Consider the following 19892-nt stretch of genomic DNA (forward strand, 5'->3'; position numbering starts at 1 on the left):
CCTTTAAAAAGTTACAAGTTTTCATCCCTGTCTGTCTATCTATGGCAGTGGCTTTCAGAGGCTGTGTGACAGCGAAGTTTAGTCAGACTGGTCTGTTTGTTCTTACAGTCGAAAATAAAACGTACCCACTTCGCTCGCGCTCTGAGCCAATCCAATAATTAAACAACGGTAACAGAAAACCCATCACGGTCTGCACACCCCAGCTTGCTATCACGCGCAGAAGGAACGGACGGAGAGAAGCGGCTAAATTGGCTAATGGCTGGTTTGGGGGATGTGGCTGGCTGCTCACAGCTGTCACACCTGATATTGGATGAAGCGTCTGCTATCACGCTCTCAACTCTGATATTCTATTTGTAGGACGCCATCTGTGCCCAGTCGTCATTTCGATACGAGAACATACACCATTATTTAGTGATCACACGGGGAGAAGATCAGTTTGCGCCCCTCTTTTATAGCTCGCCCTGCGTCTGCGCACTTTCGTCAGACTGACGCCTCGATCACACCAACAGTGCGGGCACGTTGGTACACCAGAAGTACATTCATTTCTTTAAAACAATATTTTTTTTTACATTGTTTATTGAATTTAACACCAGCATTTACAAAATAATTGCACTTGTAAGTTATTTGGTAGTAATAAAAAAACACATTAAAGTTGTGGGCTCCCTTCTTTTCTTATGTTACATGACTACATTTCCCTGCAGTACATTAATTTCCAATGGCACACTGCGTTTGTCTTGCAGCATTGCGTTGCAGAGGCAGTTGTAGTACGTTCTGTGTGGCGCATACATTGGATTTATTGAACAAATGCATCAAACGGTACGCGTAGGCGGCTTGACAGAAATGGTAGTGGAAGCTGAATGTTGAACTTTTGTTGCACACATAACCAGATGATGATACCTTGTACCGTTTTGCGCAAAAACACTGTCTGTGTGATAGAGGCATTATACAGTTGAAGTCAGAAGTTTACATAAACTCAAGTTATTTGACTTAGGTGTAAGTGTTTCACAATTCCTGACATTTAATCCTAGTAAAAATGCCCTGTCTTAGGTCAGTTAGGATCACCACTTTATTTTAAGAATGTGAAATGTCAGAAAATAGTACAGAGAATTATTAATTTCAGCTTTTATTTCTTTCATCACATTCCCAGTGGGTCAGAAGTTTACATACAATCAATTAGTATTTGGTAGCATTGCTTAAAATTGTTTTACTTGGGTCAAACGTTTCTGGCAGCTTCCACAACCTTCCCACAAGAAGTTGGGTGAAATCTGGCACATTCGTCCTGACAGAGCGGGTGTAATTGAGTCAGGTTTGTAGGACACCTTGCTCGCACACACTTTTTCAGTTCTGCCCACAAATGTTCTATAGGCTGGAGGTCAGGGCTTTGTGATGGCCACTCCAATACCTTGACTTTGTTGTCCTTAATTAAGCCATTTTGCCACAACTTTGGAAGTACTTGTATGCTTGGGGTCATTGTCCATTTGGAAGACCCATTTGCGACCAAGCTTTAACTTCCTGACTGATGTCTTGAGATGTTGCTTCAATATATCCACATAATTTTCCTTTCTCATGGAGCCATCTATTTTGTGAAGTGCACCAGTCCCTCCTGCAGCAAAGCACTCCCACAACATGATGCTGCCACCCCCGTGCTTCACGGTTGGGATGGTGTACTTCGGCTTGCAAGCATCCCCCTTTTTCCTCCAAACATAATGATGGTCATTACGGCCAAACAGTTCTATTTTTGTTTCATCAGACCAGAGGACATTTCTCCAAAAAGTACGATCTTTGTCCCCATGTGCAGTTGCAAACCGTAGTCTTACTTTTTTATGACAGCTTTGGAGCAGTGGTTTCTTCCTTGCTGAGCGGCCTTTCAGGGTATGTCGATATAGGACTCGTTTTACTGTGGATATAGATACATTTGTACCAGTTTCCTCCAGCATCTTCACATGGTCCTTTGCTGTTGTTCTGGGATTCATTTGCACTTTTCGCACCAAAGTACGTTCATCTCTAGGAGACAGAGTGTGTCTCCTTCCTGAGCGGTACGATGGCAGAGTGGTCCCATAGTGTTTATACTTGCGTACTATTATTTGTACAGATGAACGTGGTATCTTCAGGCGTTTGGAAATTGCTCCCAAGGATGAACCAGACTTGGAGGTCTACAATCTTTTTCTTTTGAATTTCCCATGATGTCAAGGAAAGAGACAAGAGTTTGAATGTAGGCCTTGAAATACATCCACAGGTACACCTCCAATTGACTCAAATGATGTCAATTAGCCAATCAGAAGCTTCTAAAAAAGGTATGATATCATTTTCTGGAATTTTCCAAGCTGTTTAAAAGGCACAATCAACTTAGTGTATGTAAACTACTGACCCACTGGAATTGTGATACAGTGAAATAATCTGTCTGTAAACAATTGTTGGAAAAATTACTTGTCATGCACAAAGTAGATGTCATAACCGACTTGCCAAAACTATAGTTTGCTAACAAGAAATGTGTGGAGTGGTTGAAAAACAAGTTAATGACTCCAACCTAAGTGTAAACTTCCGACTTCAACTGTATGTGGGTCACGTGTCTTGTTCGGAGGTGTTGACTGATTTCATGTCAATGCTAATATGGCTCAAATTCACTAGCTAACCAACAACTGTAACGACGTATTTGAGAGACAAGTGCTCATTGTGTAAATGTGCTCGTTTTCAATAAACATTGGAGACTTAAAATAATTTACATGTTTTCAACAAGCTCTGCCAAACGTCTGTTTTGCACCAGAGATGCGCACACTTCGGTTTTGTTGCTAAACAACCAACCAGTCAATAGCAAAACACCTGCTTGGTACTTCATGAAACTGGTCAATGGTTCTGCATGAATCTCATGTACATGTTCTCATATAACACTGTTCACTCAATAGGCCTATGAAGCCATGAACTACTTGAACAGGTAAGTTCTCGGCAAAGCGGTTAAAAGTACGTACGGCATTTACCACTTGGAGCAGTGGAACCGAGTTTGGTGAGTCACAATCTACACAACCCAGGCTCTTTCTCCATGGTCTATGAGTGATTTAACGAAATCATTGTATCCGTCCCTTCAACTGCAATGATAAGCCGTGACAAGGTCAAATATAAGCTCGTCGAACAGGAATTTCAGTTGTCGTTGCGGAAATTTCAGTTATGTCATTACAGTATTCGTAGTGCAGGAAGTTCAGCTCTGTAATTTCAGAGCAGGAAAATATATATATTTTTTTAAACAGGTCAAAGAGAATCTCTGGACCGCATAGAGAAGCCAAGCTTTGTCTAAAAAGCCCTGTTCATTTATCACAAGGCTGATCTACGGCCCCTGGCATTCTCCTCTGCCAGTCTGTTTCCCCCTGCCACCCCTTTTGGAATGGGTTCGTGGGCACAGGCACACGCAGCCAAATGGTTGGCGCATGGGCGGACACGGTGTCAGACCATCAGCCGGTGACGCGAGTGACGCGACAGACACACAGAGCCGGACAACTCACAGTGGTGATGAGAGGTTGTGCTTACAATACCGCTGAACAACGCTCGTGTTCCTATCATAACATCCTAGCACTAGGAGCATTTCATCTATGGGTGATGAAAGCCTGTGCCCCCCCCCATATCAAACTGTGTTTAGCTAGAACAAGCACGCCGCAGGAACTGGAGCAGAATCCTTTGCCAGTGAGAGAGAGTTCAAAAAGCAGCCCATTTAATGTCCTGGCAGGCCTCAGCTCTTCTTGGCACACTGGCACCGTGACACAACCTGGCCTTGGCATCGGGAGAAGCCATTGGCAATATAGTGCCACTCCAGAACTCATTGCGCTTGGCAAAGCCTCGCCAGTGCATTCATATAGCATAAGGTTACAATGTCTTGCCAATGCTTAACTAGCCATATTATGGTTACAGAGTGAAAAGAAAAAGGAAAATGTGCCTTGTTAGCAGAAGGGATTATTTGGGATAGAAAGGGGGAATGGAGGAGAGAAATCCCAGAGTTCTCCTCTTTCAGTGGAGGATGCCAAAACGCACCCCTCCCCCACCCGTAAAGCGTTCCAAATCAGCGCACCCTACATTTTTCAACTCAGGGAGGGATAAGGTATCAGGAGACCTGGCAACCTTCATACTCGCATCATGAGCTGAAATGACAAGATTCCACTACAAGGAACTGAGCTAAACTCGGTGGCCACCAGCCAATCAGAGAGAGTGTTTCCATTTTCAGGGGGTGTCACTAGCCAATCACAGAAAGCCATTCCCTCACTGGGGGTATCACTAGCCAATCACAGAAAGTAGGGGTGTAACAATTCACCAAACAAACGGTTCGCTACATATTGCAGTTACTACAGTCCATTTTTATTTACTTAAGTGTTAACACCGAAAAGACTCAAAAACAACGCTAAAATAAAGTGCAATATGCGTGTGAAGTCAATATGTAAAAACATGGCTCGGGCATTGTATATGGCCTATGCTATAACATTTCTCTTACAGAGAGAAAAAGTTGTGCAATTGTGTGACTCATAACGCGGTCGTGTCTGTAGCACAGTACTTCTCATCTCCCACTCTGTGGTTAATGTGATGGGCTGTCACTGTTAAGTAGCTCTCTGTAGCCCCATCCATCTGTAGTAAGCGCGACACGCCCAACACAACTTTGGCTTGCTTATATAGAGCAGGTACTACCCAGTTGCTGAAATGGGTGCGAGAGGGAAGTTCGTAACGTGGCTTGAGCACTTTCACGAGGTACTGAAACCCCCCTATTCTCAACCACTGAGAACGGGCGCAGCTATAAACACCTACGGCTCTTGTAATTTCTTTGGCCAGGTCCGAATCTGCTGCAAAGGGCAGCGCGAATACAGACGGGAGACAAAGTTGTGTTGTTTCCATCTTGCTCCGGTGGTAGGAATACTGGGGTGATTTCGGCATAAATGTTAAGTGTCAACATGTTTGAGGTGTTGGCAGCTACATAAGCCACTCTCGTTGAGCAGTGGCGACATACTGTTTTATCCACAACTCTCTGTCCATCTCCGTTATAATCTAACGGGAAGCCAAAATGTTCCCAAACTAGAGATTTAAACGAGGATCGAGGATCCTCCTGGTTGTGATAGTTCATTTAGAGGTATGTGACAGTACCAGCAAACTCTGAACCACTGCGAAACCCTACAATTTCTGATTACACAGGGAGAGGAGAGAGAGCGAGAGAGACCATGACAGAGAGAGATAGGCGATAAGAATTATCATTATGCAGGAGGAAGAAGTAAAAAGAGAACGTTCCATTTCTCCAATGGGGTTTTGAGGAATAGTAACCAACCATGCCAGATTAAAAAGGAGGCCCATTTATTAGAGCCATAGTATGTGGCAGCTGTGGCAGTGACAGATGGCCCAGTGCACTATGGGAGAGTAGCTGGGTCACAGCCAGGTCAGTTGGGCACTGGTGGAAAGGGCAGCAACACCCACACACTGCACATGAGTGGAGGGAGAGACAGCACTTCACCATGGTCATGTTCATTAGGCTTTAAATAGTAGAAAACCGACTGATACTGGGTTGTACTATCTGGGTTTATCCAATTGATAAATGTTTGAAAACATTTCCAGTTCAGTGCCCTAATGAACATGACCCAACATGGCCTACTCTTATGAAAACATAGGGACTGCTCACATCAGAATCTCCCAAAAGTCTAACACCATCAACAGTATGTGCAGAATGTCACCAATCACAATCAACCAGAACAGAACACCCTCCAATACCTAATCCACATGTAACAGTATAACCTTAGACCGTCCCCTCGCCCATACCCGGGCGCGAACCAGGGACCCTCTGCACACATCAACAACAGTCACCCACGAAGCATCGTTACCCATCGCTCCACAAAAGCCGCGGCCCTTGCAGAGCAAGGGGAACTACTACTTCAAGGTCTCAGAGCAAGTGACGTCACCGATTAAAACGCTATTTAGCACGCACCGCTAACTAAGCTAGCCGTTTCACATCCGTTACACACACACCTGAGTCAAGCCAAAGTTGATAGAACTGTGTTAGGAAGGACAATGTTAACAGAAACATTTTAGCCAGTACGGATTTGGTGAGCATTTTAGTGTCACTAATTTAGATCACCAACAATAGTGAAATCCAAAATGAAGCATTAGCCTATATGTAGAGCCAGGAGTATGTCATGCAACTGGACGAACTGGACGTAACTGGTCCGAATTAAAGGACATAACTAGACTATGGCTGGGCGATATGGCCGAAATATTACTTCACCGTATTTAAAAAATATATGTATTTTTTAATTGGACAGTATTTGATGGTATTTTTAGTTTTTCAGTAATACAAGTTCTACATTTGCTTTATGAGTAGTGAGTGATCCTAGGGTCATACCCATACATACATAGTACTTTAAATTATTTTTACTTAAGTACTTTACACCACTCCTCAATTGAGAAAATGTCCACACTGCCACGTAGGGTTGCACGATATGGACAAATCATCTAGGACTTATTTTTAACCAAATGTTGCAATTGCAATTTGACTTTCCAATAAGAGCAAAAAACTGTTGGAATCATGGAAATAGAATGACTATTTTAATTCTATAGTTAGAATATAATAGTAGGAACTTTGAATACACTGTTGTTTGAGATGACAAAATGCCAGGGAGGGGTTATTGTGACAGTAGGAACTAAAGTGTCGATAAGTGTTTCCTAGGGGACCCTATAAGCTTTGGCTATATTGCATGTTCTCTCTTACCTACATCATGTAGCCAACATATCCCTGCTTTGCATATTCCTCTTTGATTTTGAAGATACTCTTGCACAAACAACATGCTGATTTAGATCTACACCATCACTGGTATTAGCAGACTGTATTAGCTAGCTACGTATGCTCTTACTCAGTACATTTATTAGCTAGCTATTAGCATTAGCGGTTAACAAGATTTAGGGCAACTTGCTAAGAAAAGACAAACTAGCTGTTTGCTGATGTAAGAAACACAAACCTTTAGTGTCATTATAGAACGCTAGTGGATTTATATTAAGAAGCAGAGTGAAAACAGCATTGTCATCATCAACATTGTTGCATGTGCTGCATTGACCATGCAGACTGAACGCAAGTGTCTCGTGGTTGAGGAACATCAAATGCGCTCCTTGAGTGACAGGGGGCATGGCTAGGTATGTGTTGCGCGGAGAGAAATGACTCAAGTAGCAAAGTAAACTCAAAAAATTGACATTACACATGGAGTATCACATTTAACAAACCAAAACATTCAAATACCGGTATATAAGGTAAAGTAAAAACCCAAACCAGTCCCTGCTTCAATACCATAAAATATGGTATACCGCCCAGCTATGGAGACAGCGCACGCCTCACACCACACAGTCTCCAATACATATGCGCGCACACACACACCATTTCCTGTCTGTCAGCCTCTGTGTTCCTACATCTGAGGCCATTAGTGGGTGTGTAGGTCACGGAATGTGATTACAGGATGGTATGCTGGGCTGTTTCATGCCATTTGCATGTGCCCGCCCTCAGCTCTTCCCAGGCTGGCGTCACACATGGTGTGTGTGTGTAGGCAGGGCCTGAGATAAGCCCTGCAACACAGCATACCGTTCCATAAACAGGGTGCCCTGTCCTCTGCCCAGGGCCTGAACCCATGCGCGCCCCCCCCCCACCCCACATCTGAGATTTGTGGAGTAAGCTATTACGTCAAGATTCCCCTGTTACTGCTCTTTGAGTTCTTTAAGTTTAGACTCTTAGATCCCATGCACAAATAGAAAAACACATCTTAAGCAGTCAGATGTCATGGGAAGAGTCGATATCTGTGAATACGTTGTCATACAAAAATAATAAAACGTTTGATTAACCATATTGTAGTCCGTAATACGTGTTGTCCCTAACATTCCTAATGCTTGAATATAATTGACACATTCGCCAACAAGCACAAAAACATTTTCACATATCACATGCCTGTAAAACAGTGACAAAGTAACATGGCGGCTACACGCGTGTGTGAGTTTGTGATGTTCCTTACCTTAAAATGACCCCAGGTCTCAGAGACCCCGGCTACTCCTCATGAGGAGAGCCTATCCCTGGGTTCCCTTTGTCGTGCCCTTTGACCTTGGTCTGGCAGATAAAGCAAGCTGACTGGCTTAGCGTCGGCCCGGAGTCACAACTGTCACAGAGCCTCAAATCCCGGCACTCCCTCTCAGCAGAAGATCACAGTGCCCATTCACAAACCTGGAGAGTGAAAAAAAGATAACCATCAGGGGTGTATTCAGGGTCTTTAAAACGCTCAGAATATCACAGATGGAAATAGAACAAATCCAGTTGACACAATCCCCTTTCCCATCTGAGAGACAATCATTTCTGTTCTACGCAATACATTCTCTCTCCGAACATTCCGTGACATTACATCCTCCTAAACAGGCCTCAGATCTCCAAAGACCTAAATACACTTTTGGTTGAGGAACATGATTATCAAAGGACCACACACGTTTACATCTCATTCATAAACTCAGCAAAAACAGAAACGGCCCTTTTTCAGGACCCTGTCTTTCAAAGATAATTCGTAAAAATCCAAATAGCTTCACAGATCTTCATTGTAAAGGGTTTAAACACTGTCTCCCATGCTTGTTCAATGAACCATGAACAATTAATGAACATGTACCTGTGGAACGGTCGTTAAGACACTAACAGCTTACAGACGGTAGGCAATTAAGGTCACAGTTATGAGAACTTAGAACACTAAATAGGCCTTTCTACTAAAAACACCAAAAGAAAGATGCCCAGAGTCCATGCTCATCTGCATGAACGATGTGGCCAGTGCAATAACTCGCAATGTCCGTACTGTGAGATGCCTAAGACAGCGCTACAGGGAGACAGGACGGACAGTGGCAGACCACGTGTAATGTTTGGATCAGTACATCCAAACATCACACCTGCGGGACAGGTACAGGATGGTAACAACAACTGCCCGAGTTACACCAGGAACGCACAATCACTCCATCAGTGCTCAGACTGTCCGCAATAGGCTGAGAAAGGCTGGACTGAGGGCTTGTAGGCCTGTTATAAGGCAGGTCCTCACCAAACAACACGGGCAACAATGTCGCCTATGGGCACAAACCCACTGTTGCTGGACCAGACAGGACTGGCAAAAAGTGCTCTTCACTGACGAGTTGCGGTTTTGTCTGACCAGGGGTGATGGTCGGATTCGCGTTTATCGTCGATGGAATGAGCGTGACACCAAGGCCTGTTCTCTGGAGCGGGTTCGATTTGGAGGTGGAGGGTCCTTTATGGTCTGGGGCGGTGTGTCACAACATCATCGGACTGAGCTTGTTGTCATTGCAGGCAATATCAACGCTGTGCGTTACAGGGAAGACATCCTCCTCCCTCATGTGGTACCCTTCCTGCAGGCTCATCCTGACATGACCCTCCAGCATGACAATGCCACCAGCCATACTGATCGTTCTGTGTGTTCTTGCATGGCCAGTGAAGAGCCCGGATCTCAATCCCATTGAGCACGTCTGGGACCTGTTGGATCGGAGGGTGAGGGATAGGGCCATTCCCCCCAGAAATGTCCAGGAACTTGCAGGTGCCTTGGTGGAAGAGTGGGGTAACATCTCACAGCAAGAACTGGCAAATCTGGTGCAGTCCATGAGGAGGAGATGCACTGTAGTACTTATTGCAGCTGGTGACCACACCAGATACTAACTGTTACTTTTGATTTTGACCCCCCTTTGTTCAGGGACACATTATTCCATTTCTGTTAGTCACATGTCTGTGGAACTTGTTCAGTTTGTCTCAGTTGTTCAATCTTATGTTCATACAAATATTTACACATGTTAAGTTTGCTGAAAATAAACTCAGTTGACAGTGAGAGGACGTTTCTTTTTTTGATGAATTTATCATCAAGCCGCTTTTAAAAAAGGCACAATCGATACATTCAATGTCTGGTTGAAAAGCAGTGTGACTTTTTAGAGGTTTCAGGGCAATGTCTTAGAGAGGAATAATTCAAATAGGAATACAATAGGAAGAGGCAGACACAGTCGGTCCCAAATCGAACGTGTGTTCGCTTTTTATTTTAGCTTGTGTTTCTTCTTTCTCTGGCGGCAACAGAGGCCATGCAATTTAGCAATTACACATTTAACAACTAAGATGCACAAGGGAAATGATATATAGAAAACTTGTATAATGTGTACATGATACATCCCACATATACCAAGCTAATATATAAAACCATCACATATACAAAGGCAATGGAACCACAAGGCAGATTCTACCCACAGTGCAAAGGGAATAGATAGCAGACAACCTACATGTTAACTGCATATCCACAGCATTTGTGACGCACGTCAGCTTTGACATTAGGTTAGATGCCCAGGTTTAAGCCACTGCACAGCAGTAAAACTATGGGACAGCTAACAGTAAAACTATGGGACAGCTAGAATGAAATACCAATTGATCCAAAAGGACAACTTGGAAATAGCGTTACCCTAGCCTGGTATGCATAAACTTTAAGGCCTTAATTATAATCTTAAACCTTGGATGCATAGTTGAAACAATGGCAACGCAGCCACCCCACCTGTTTTGGTAAAAAGCTTGAGATTGGCCTGGAGAAATGTAACCACTATCAAATTCAGACAGAGATATGAATGAAACCCTGACCATGATATCAAAATGATAGTTTTAACCATGTTGAGGCTATACAGTGTTTGTTTACATTTAGGTCATTGTCACAAACATTGGCATAAAACAAATAGTTTGGGTTCTGATGGGGTAAAACACTTGAACTAAGCTCATGAGGCTTGAAAGGAGGGCTTGAGGGCTTGAAATAAGTTATATTCTTCAAGAATCAATGGGTATATATATCATTAATTTATAAGTCCAAAAATGGATGTAACAACTAAGGATTCTAGCTTTAACCTACTGTACTGCAGCCGATGTATTTTCCATGCTGGCAAAATGAGTGTTATACGGCTTCATCAGCTCTTCTGACCATGGCATCATTCACATCTTCTATATGAATAGTCTACACCACCAAAATAACCTTTTGGCAAATATTGAATCTGCCCAAACAGTCGTGAGCAGAGTGAATAGGCCAAGGCTTTGGTTATCTAACTAACCTACCATTCAAGCAGGAACCACAACCAGGTGGACACAGGACATGACGCAGTATTCTCTATGGGTAGAACAAGTAAACAGACAGTCTTTGCTCAAGAAACAAAACGGGCTAGTTACACAGCATAAATACCATTTTTATAACTACAAAGGGGTGGTAATGCAAATTTCCAACTAACTGACACAACACCTATTATGAATATAAAACGTATGATTCAACATTTTCCAGTACCTCCAATCCAGTGTTTACATATGCAAAAGAGTGTGGGCTACATTCATTTCAGAATATGTTGCAGACGTCCCATTCCATATTGAGTCGGATACCATGAATGGGAGAATTACTGTACCCTCTCGTAGCTTTGTTTTTTTGTTGGCCAGACAGTTACAAACCATCTCCTTTCACGCTCGCCTTTAATAACATGCGGATCAAAACCAGGAGCCACTGCAACACGAAAGGTAACGATAGATTTAGCGTATTCAACCACGGCTGTTCAAGCCTTCCACTGGAAAACGTCGGGTTGGTCACAGAATGGGACAAAAAGCTTCAGGCCAAGTCGGCGAATCACGATCAACATTTGCAGGATGTGTTGCTTACTGCCTTGTAATGGTTTCAGCACGCGTAGACCTGGATAAGTGCAGTAATTTAAGTTTTCTAGGTGAAACCGAAAGTCAGAATTGATTAGTATTAGTGGGGAAAGTAAGTAACCCCCCACAAATCGATGCATTACGAAAATAGAAAGAAGCTGCATGTGTGCTGCAATGGACAAATACCCATCTACACAAATTAATAGGACAAAACTAGCACCAGGGACAACTTTGAAGCGATATATTGAAATAGCAAATTGAAGAATGTTTAAAGGTGTAACGTTAACTTCAGAGTATAAGGGTCTGACTTCCCAACGGAGCAAGGCCAAGTATGTTTACAGCTGAAAGGGCATGGGATAAAACATTTTTTTTAAAGATATATAGCTTGGTTAGGTAGAGTAACGTTAGATGCAAAGGGAAACCCTCCCTTACCCATTGTGTCTGACACAATATCCTTCATTGTTGAACACGATATCACATATGTATACAGAGCTCCACGAGTCCCATCTTTCTTCGTTGAGGACAAATGATTCCATACACAAATAGACTTGCACCAATAATTATCCTCGAGTAAAGTAAACCATTTTCATAAAAATAGGTTAGGCCTACGCGAAAGACGAGGTTAAACTGTTATTTTTCCACGATTAAACCAGAGCAGTAGAATAGTTCCAGATTTTGCATGAATAAATCTCCGCTCCTGACTAGTATACTCCAAGCGATAACAAGGGCTTCTCCAAGACGTTCCAAACTTGTGCAGCTTTTTTTTTTTCTCTCTCTCTCTCTCTCTCTCTCTCTCTCAAAGGAGTTGTTCCTGTTTCGCCAAAGCTTGGGGGGAGGGGTGTTTGTCAAAGCAAGCTGAAAACCCCAGGCAGTTTAGAACACAGACCAAACTCACAGAGAAGTGAGAGCGAAGTCAATCCGTTATAGCCTACTAGGAACGACAGGGTAAAGGTGATAATGGACTAACCGATTGCAAGACTAGGATAACCATACAATATCCTATGCATTTTGGGAAATTAAAATGTTTGCCTGTTAGGCCTGACAGTAAATAGCAGTAGTGTAAAACAAAATAAAAAATACTTTGAAGTATTTTTACACAATCGTGTAAGTCGTTTTTGGTGTATCTGTACTTACAACTATTTCTTACAACTTTTACTTCACGTCATTCCTAAAGATGTATATTTTACTCAATACATTTTTCCTGACACCAAAAGTACTCCTTACATGTTGAATGCTTAGCAAGGACAGGAAAATGGTCCAATAGAGCCTCACAGTGGAGGTGTCATAATACCCATTAAACCTAGCTGTCAAACAGGGAAATGGTTCCAATAATTTTTCCACCATTCATTTTTCCCATAGGGGATTTTAGAGGAAAAAAATGGCTGTTTGTGTAGGCTTACCCAGGAAGGATGTTTCAACAACCATGTAAATCTCTCTCGGACAAGGTGACTTTAATCAATATGCTCGGCTCTATTTACTCTTAGATTAAAAAATGCTAATTATGATCAAAGTAGACATCGTGCAAAACTACAAATCCCTGCAAGCTCCTGCTCGTCACATCTAGCTGACACCTTTGCAAACAGGTATTGTATCGATGTAAAACTTGCACAAGACAGTTCACAGAATTGTCCATTTAAAGAAATGTTGCCAATTTATTAATTACTAGAGTTAGTTAACATTAGATAGTTAACCCAGAGATGTTTACCTTTGCCTCGATTCGGCAGTCTCATTTAGATCATCATGGCATTTGTAGTTCTTTATGATAGCCACATTTGCAGCTAATTAGCATTTATTTTTTTGGTGGGTAAATACAGGTGAATATATACGTAAGTCACCTTGTCCTAGAGAGATTTACACGGTCATCAAAACATCACGCAAGGGTAAGCCTATGCGAAGCACAGCCCTTATTTTAAGTTTCTAAAATCCCCTATGGGAAAAATGAATGGTGGAAAAACTATTAGAACCCTTTCCTTGTTTGACGGCTAGGTTTTATGGGTGTTATGACTCATACTGTGATACTCTATACATGCGCTTATCTCTGGTCTGCCTCTGATCTGGTGGACTCACTAAACACACATGCTTCATTTGTAAATGATGTCTGCTCCAGCCTCTCCAATCTAATGTGTGTTTGTGTGTGTGTGTATATATCAGGGGGGTTGGATGAAATCAGAAGACAAATTTCCACCTCGTGTGGACTAATGAAGTATACTTCTTGTCTTGTTTCCTCTGCTACCCCCACTTTGAAATAATAGCTTAACCTAAATTCTTAATCAGATTCTAGGTCAAGTCAATGTGCCATACTGTATGTGAGCTGTTAGATCAATTGTAGTTGAAAGAGCTGTGTCCCCCGCATGCCTGCACAGGAGACGATAGTAAATGAAAAAGCAGACACTTTCCTATAGCCTGACGTCTTTTTAGATGTCCTCAACGGTTTGAACATCAAAGGTGTAGGTGTGTTCTCTTCAAACTGCACCTGGCTACTCCACCACCTCAACCCTTGATTCCCTCCACCCTTGCACTTATCCACTTGTTCTTCTTTGAACAGGTTTTGTTTTATATGGGTCTACCTGGCACATACTTTGCCCCTCCCCATAGGTTATATATTGGTTTAGGTAAGAGTCTGTTAAATGACAAGAAGTGAATGTGAAAGTATGTCCGTCATCTGTCTGTCTAACTGTCTGTGTCCGTCTTTATCAAATGTCGTAGACTGGAGACATGAACAGTCAACCTGGACAGATTCATATGATGGATCACTTAAACCCCTGGCATCTCAAGATGCCAGTAATAGCCAACCTAGATATAACAAAGTAAATGGAAATCTTGGGCACTCCAATTAGTATAATATGTTACGTTTCGTATGGTATGTATTCATTTGTGGATGTCCATCTTCCATTTCGTGTCTTATCTTACAAATGTTATGAATTTGCAAAAACGTATGATATGTTACGAATTCCAATTTGAAGTAGCTAACGTTAGCTAGGTGGTTAACACTAACCTTAGCTAGGTGGCTAATGTTAGCTAGGCTAGGGGTTAAGTGTTAAGATAAGGAGTTAGGTTAAAGGGTTAGGGGAAGGGTTAGCTAGCATGTTAAGTAGTTGCAAAATGCTTAAGTTATCCATGATGAGATTCGAACGTGCAACCTTTGGGTTGCTAGACATTCACGTTATACGCCCACCAATCTACCCTGACCAACCCTCATACTTTTGATTTTGCCTTTAGTAACATTCTGTCCTATGTAGCCATACCAAACAAAACATACCATACCAATTTGATTATCCCGGTTTTTCATTTACTATGTTACGTCTAGTCTATGAGACCAGGCTGTACTAGCAGCCAGTACAGACGTCAGGATAGCAGTTTTCGTCTTTTGTCACATTTGGGTTTCCCTGTGTCCCTTACTGAGGACATGCTATGGGCTGAACTCTATAGTATCATCTGACCGTACTAGTCGGATCCCCTCAGATGTGGGGTACAACACACTCACAAATGCCATCTCAGAGATACCAATTGCAATTTTTCACAGTCACTTGCCTCTCTTAAAACACTCTTCCTTCAAATAGCTGAGCAAGAGTGATAAACATGCAATAGGGATTCTTTGTGTCAACACAATAGAACAGACACTAGGCACATGTTTATCTATTCTATTTACACAAGAAGATATAGTTCTTTATATTGGTTAGAAATAGCAGCGAATGATCAGAGAGAGACCTATCGGCACATAGCTGTTTCTTGATTCGAAATGGAGACAAAAGACAGGGAATGTTAGAAGGAGGAGAGGAAGCACTAGATTTTTGTCTGTTGTTCGTTCTGATGCATACTAAGCGTGCAACGGAGGGGGGGCTGGCAGACTCAAGGGATTAAAAGCATTTGTCTGCCATCTAATCCTCTGCTTGAACCCACAGCACCACTACTACGCAACCAACAGACTCCCGGGATCCCAGAAAGAGCAGAGAGAGAGACAGAGAGTGAGACAGAAAGAGAGAGAGACAGAGGGAGAGACAGAGAGTGAGACAGAAAGAGAGAGAGACAAAGAGAGAGAGAGAGAGAGAGAGAGAGAGAGAAAACAACAACATTCTAAGTGAATACTCCATTCTTGGGGAAAACAATTCCCTTAGAAGTTCCATGGCAATTGCTTTTACCGTTTTACTCTGTCGATTCGTGTGCCTCTTAGATAACAAGGGGGAGAAAAAAAAGGCAATCCTTTTTCCTCTTTGGGAGTGATATGAAAGATTGTCCCCTGCTGATAAAATGTCTGTTCCTCTAACCCCCAGAGAGTACATGACAGACATGTTTCAGACATATACCATTTACTATATGGGCGAAAACAGAGACAGTTGTCAATGTTTGCATACTTTTATATATAATATGGTGCCTGACATCCCTAGTGTTACAGGGTTGTGTTCAGCAGGATACACTGTGGCAAATGTTTTGCAAAGGAAAACAAAACATTTTTCTTATTAGAACAAGTCTAGATAATCCCTCCCTGCTTCAGTCTGTTATCTTCCGATTAATGCCTAACGAACACGGCCCTGTTGTGTCTCCACAGAGTTAAATGTTTGCGCAACACAGTGAGTAAAAACATCAGTTACACACGTTTCTCATGTTTAACACCCCAGCAAGAGGTGACATCTGGTAGCACGGAAAGCAAAAACAAATCCTGATCACAATGAGGCATGGGCTTTATTTCTATCCTCCTATCTGGTGTTCCAGGTCTAAGCTGACACTCTAAGTGAATGTATGTCATTGCCATAGGTTAATAAAGAGACCAACATATGTGGCTGCTTAGAACAGTGCAATATAGTCAAACAGAGGGATTTAGTGGTGCCGCTCATCCATAAAGAGGTATGTGTTTATGTGATCTATATACAGTACCAGTCAAAAGTTTGGACACACCTACTCATTCAAGGGTTTTTCTTTATTTGTACTATTTTCTACATTGTATAATACTAGTGAAGACATCAAAACTATTAAATAACACATATGAAATCATGTAGTGATCTATAATTTTGATTGTTCAAAGTAGCCACCCTTTGCCTTGATGATAGCTTTGCACAGTCTTGGCATTCTCTCAACCAGCTTCACCTGGAATGCTTTTCCAACCGTTTTAAAGGAGTTCCCACATATGCTGAATACTTATTGGCTGCTTTTCCTTCTCTCTGCAATCCAACTCATCTCAAACCATCTCAATTGGGTTGAGGTCGGGTTATTGTGGAGGCCAGGTCATCTGATGCAGCACTCCATCACACTCCTTGGTGAAATAGCCCTTACACAGCCTGGAGGTGTGTTTTGGGTCATTGTCCTGTTGGAAAATCAAATTATAGTCTCACTAAGCGCAAACCAGACGGGATGGGGTATCACTGCAGAATGCTGTGGTAGCCATGCTGGTTAAGTGTGCCTTGAATTCTAAATACATCAATCACAGCTCCTCCATGCTTCACTGTGGGATCCACACATGCGAAGATCATCCGTTCCCCTACTCTGCATCTCACAAAGACACGGCGGTTGGAACCAAAAATCTCAAATTTGGACTATCAAATCAGACCAAAGGACAGATTTCCACTTGTCTAATGTCCATTACTCGTGTTTCTTGGCCCAAGCAAGTCTCTTATTATTATTGGTGTCCTTTAGTAGTGGTTTCTTTGCAGCAATTCGACCATTAAGGCCTGATTCACGCAGTCTCCTCTGAACAGTTGATGTTGAGATGTGTCTGTTACTTGAACTCTGTGAAGCATTTATTTGGGCTGCAATTTCTGAGGCTGGTTACTCTAATGAACTTATCCTCTGCAGCAGAGGTAACTCTGGGTCATCCTTTCCTGTGGCGGTCCTCATGAGAGCCAGTTTAATCATAGCGCTTGATGGTTTTTGCGACTGCACTTGAAGAAACGTTCAAAGTTCTTGAAATTTTCCGTATTGACTGACCTTTATGTCTTAAAGTAATGATGGACTGTCGTTTCTCTTTTCTCATTTGAGCTGTTCTTGCCATAATAAGGACTTGGTATTTTACCAAATAGGGCTATCTTCAGTATACCACCCCTACCTTGTCACAACACAACTGATTGGCTCAAACACATTAAGAAGGAAAGAAATTCCACACATTAACTTTTAACAAGGCACGCCTGTTAATTGAAATGCATTCCAGGTCACTACCTCATGAAGCTGGTTGACAGAATGCCAAGAGTGTGCAAAGCTGTCATCAAGGCAAAGGGTGGCTACTTTGAAGAATCTAAAATATATTTGGATTTGATTTGTTGAACACTTTTTTGTTTACTACATGATTCCATATGTGTTATTTCATAGTTTTGATGTCTTTTGTATTATTCTACAATGTAGAAAATAGTCTAAATAAAAACTTGGAATGAATAGGTGTGTCCAAACGTTTGACTGTTACCATAGGAGGGGATCATGTCCCAGTCACACCCTTTGTTGGTGTGCTAGTGTAACAGTATAGCTTCCGTCCCTCTCCTCGCCCCTACCTGGGCTCGAACCAGGGACCCTCTGCACACATCGACAACAGCCACCCTCAAAGCATCGTTACCCATCGCTCCACAAAAGCCACGGCCCTTGCAGAGCAAGGGAAGCAACTACTTCAAGTTCTCAGAGCGAGTGAAGTCAACGATTGAAACGCTATTAGCGCGCACCACCGCTAACTAGCTAGCCTTTTCACATCGGTTACACTAGTATATAAGCTCTCCCACTTGTGTATCCATCCAGGGCATTACCAGGAAGATACAAGTGGTGTATTTCTTAAAGTAGCCCTACCAGAAAACATCAGTGGTGAGGGATGACTTGAACATCACTATGGCGCCAATATTATGGTTGCATTTGCTGACCAGTTTCATTTTTTTTCTTTTTTTCTTCTTTCACATTTATTTGTGACCCTATGGCCGACACTGTTAACTTATTGTTCAAGTCAAGTAGTCAAGTAGATGACCTTGCGGTGCACAACTGTAGATTTTTAAAGGCAGTGAGTGAGACACAAACAACCGTTCACGACATTTTGAGAGTGGACAATAATTTGTATATCTTGAAAAAAAAAAGTATTTAAAATTCATTCAGGCTTATCTAACAGCAGTCTTCCAGATACAGATTTGATTGCTTTTGCAATTAATCACCACTTTCCAGTTCTCTCCTCTCCTCCCCGCTCCCCTTCCCTCTCATCTCCTCTTCATTCCCCTCCTCTACAATGGAGGTAGATATCTAAACAAGCTCCAATTAAATGAATGCACCTCTCTAGTGAAATTACACCAATGAGCTAGTCATCAACAAGGAATTTGTTAGCAAACCATTCTATTGAGTGCCCTATAATTAATTCAATAACCGCTAATCAGGGAGCTGAAAACAGCAATAAAAATGGGATGTAATTGTTGTCATACAGAAATTAAATCATACACTCAGTTTAGAGTGGATACGTTGAACAACAACCTGGCAAATTAACTAATTAAATATTGATATCATGTTGAAGTGAATCCTGTTCATTTATGAGTAACGCACAGTTTTTTTCCCTACCCAATAAGGAACCTTTGAAGACGATGTTTATCTCTCAGCTTGTTAGTCTGTGAGGTTTTTTTGTCCGTGAATATATCAGGCCCTGCGAAGAAATATGATCCTTTGACTCTGAACAAACCTCAAAGAAAATTACTTCTGCTGAGCCAGCACTCTTGCCTTAATTCATTTGCACCACTTTTTTCCCCAGTGGACTTGTTTTACAATGTCCCTAGCTCTGGGTGCTTTGCTGTCACCCCCATTACAAAGCCCTTTCTTCACTCCTCCTGCAGGAACACTGGTGAGTCAAGGTGTGCATCCCAGATGACACTCTATTCCCTATGTAGTGCAGTACTTTTGACCAGGACCCATAGGGCTGTGGTCAAAAGTAGTGCACGACATAAGGATTAGGGTGCCATTTGGGAAACATCCAAGGCCTTTCATAGTCGTTACTGCTGTAGACCATTTGTGAAACCAACAGCTTCAGGATATTCTATTACATTTACATTAGAGTCATTTAGCAGACGATCTTATCCAGAGAGACTTACAGGAGCAATTAGGGTTAAGTGCCTTGCTCAAAGGCACATTGATCGATTTTTCACATAGTCGGCTCGGGGATCTGGTCATTGGCCCAACACTCTTAACTGTTAGGCTACCTGCCGCCCCCTTCTATAGATGTCCTTGGTAAATACTGGCCAAGGAAACAAGTCATGTAAGCAATGAAATGCCATGTGAC

General features: G+C 42.3%; 1 protein-coding gene across 18 annotated transcripts in view; it reads right to left on the reverse strand.

Moving 5' to 3' along the window:
• LOC110527549 (B-cell CLL/lymphoma 9 protein) overlaps positions 1 to 19892 on the reverse strand; it is a 103675-nt gene that overhangs the window by 32043 nt on the left and 51740 nt on the right. For 8 of the 18 annotated variants that reach the window (XM_036983035.2, XM_036983034.2, XM_090240497.1 and 5 more), the window contains exon 2: positions 8004 to 8209. The gene's annotated coding sequence lies outside the window, so the exon portion shown is untranslated. Of the gene's footprint in view, positions 1 to 8003; positions 8210 to 12106; positions 12590 to 19892 lie in introns of those variants that run through there. The other 10 variants (XM_090240504.1, XM_090240495.1, XM_036983036.2 and 7 more) reach the window with 5 other exon arrangements.

The sequence above is a fragment of the Oncorhynchus mykiss genome, chromosome 7, assembly GCF_057628025.1.
Source record: "Oncorhynchus mykiss isolate SJ-2025 chromosome 7, ASM5762802v1, whole genome shotgun sequence".
Lineage (NCBI taxonomy): Eukaryota > Metazoa > Chordata > Actinopteri > Salmoniformes > Salmonidae > Oncorhynchus > Oncorhynchus mykiss.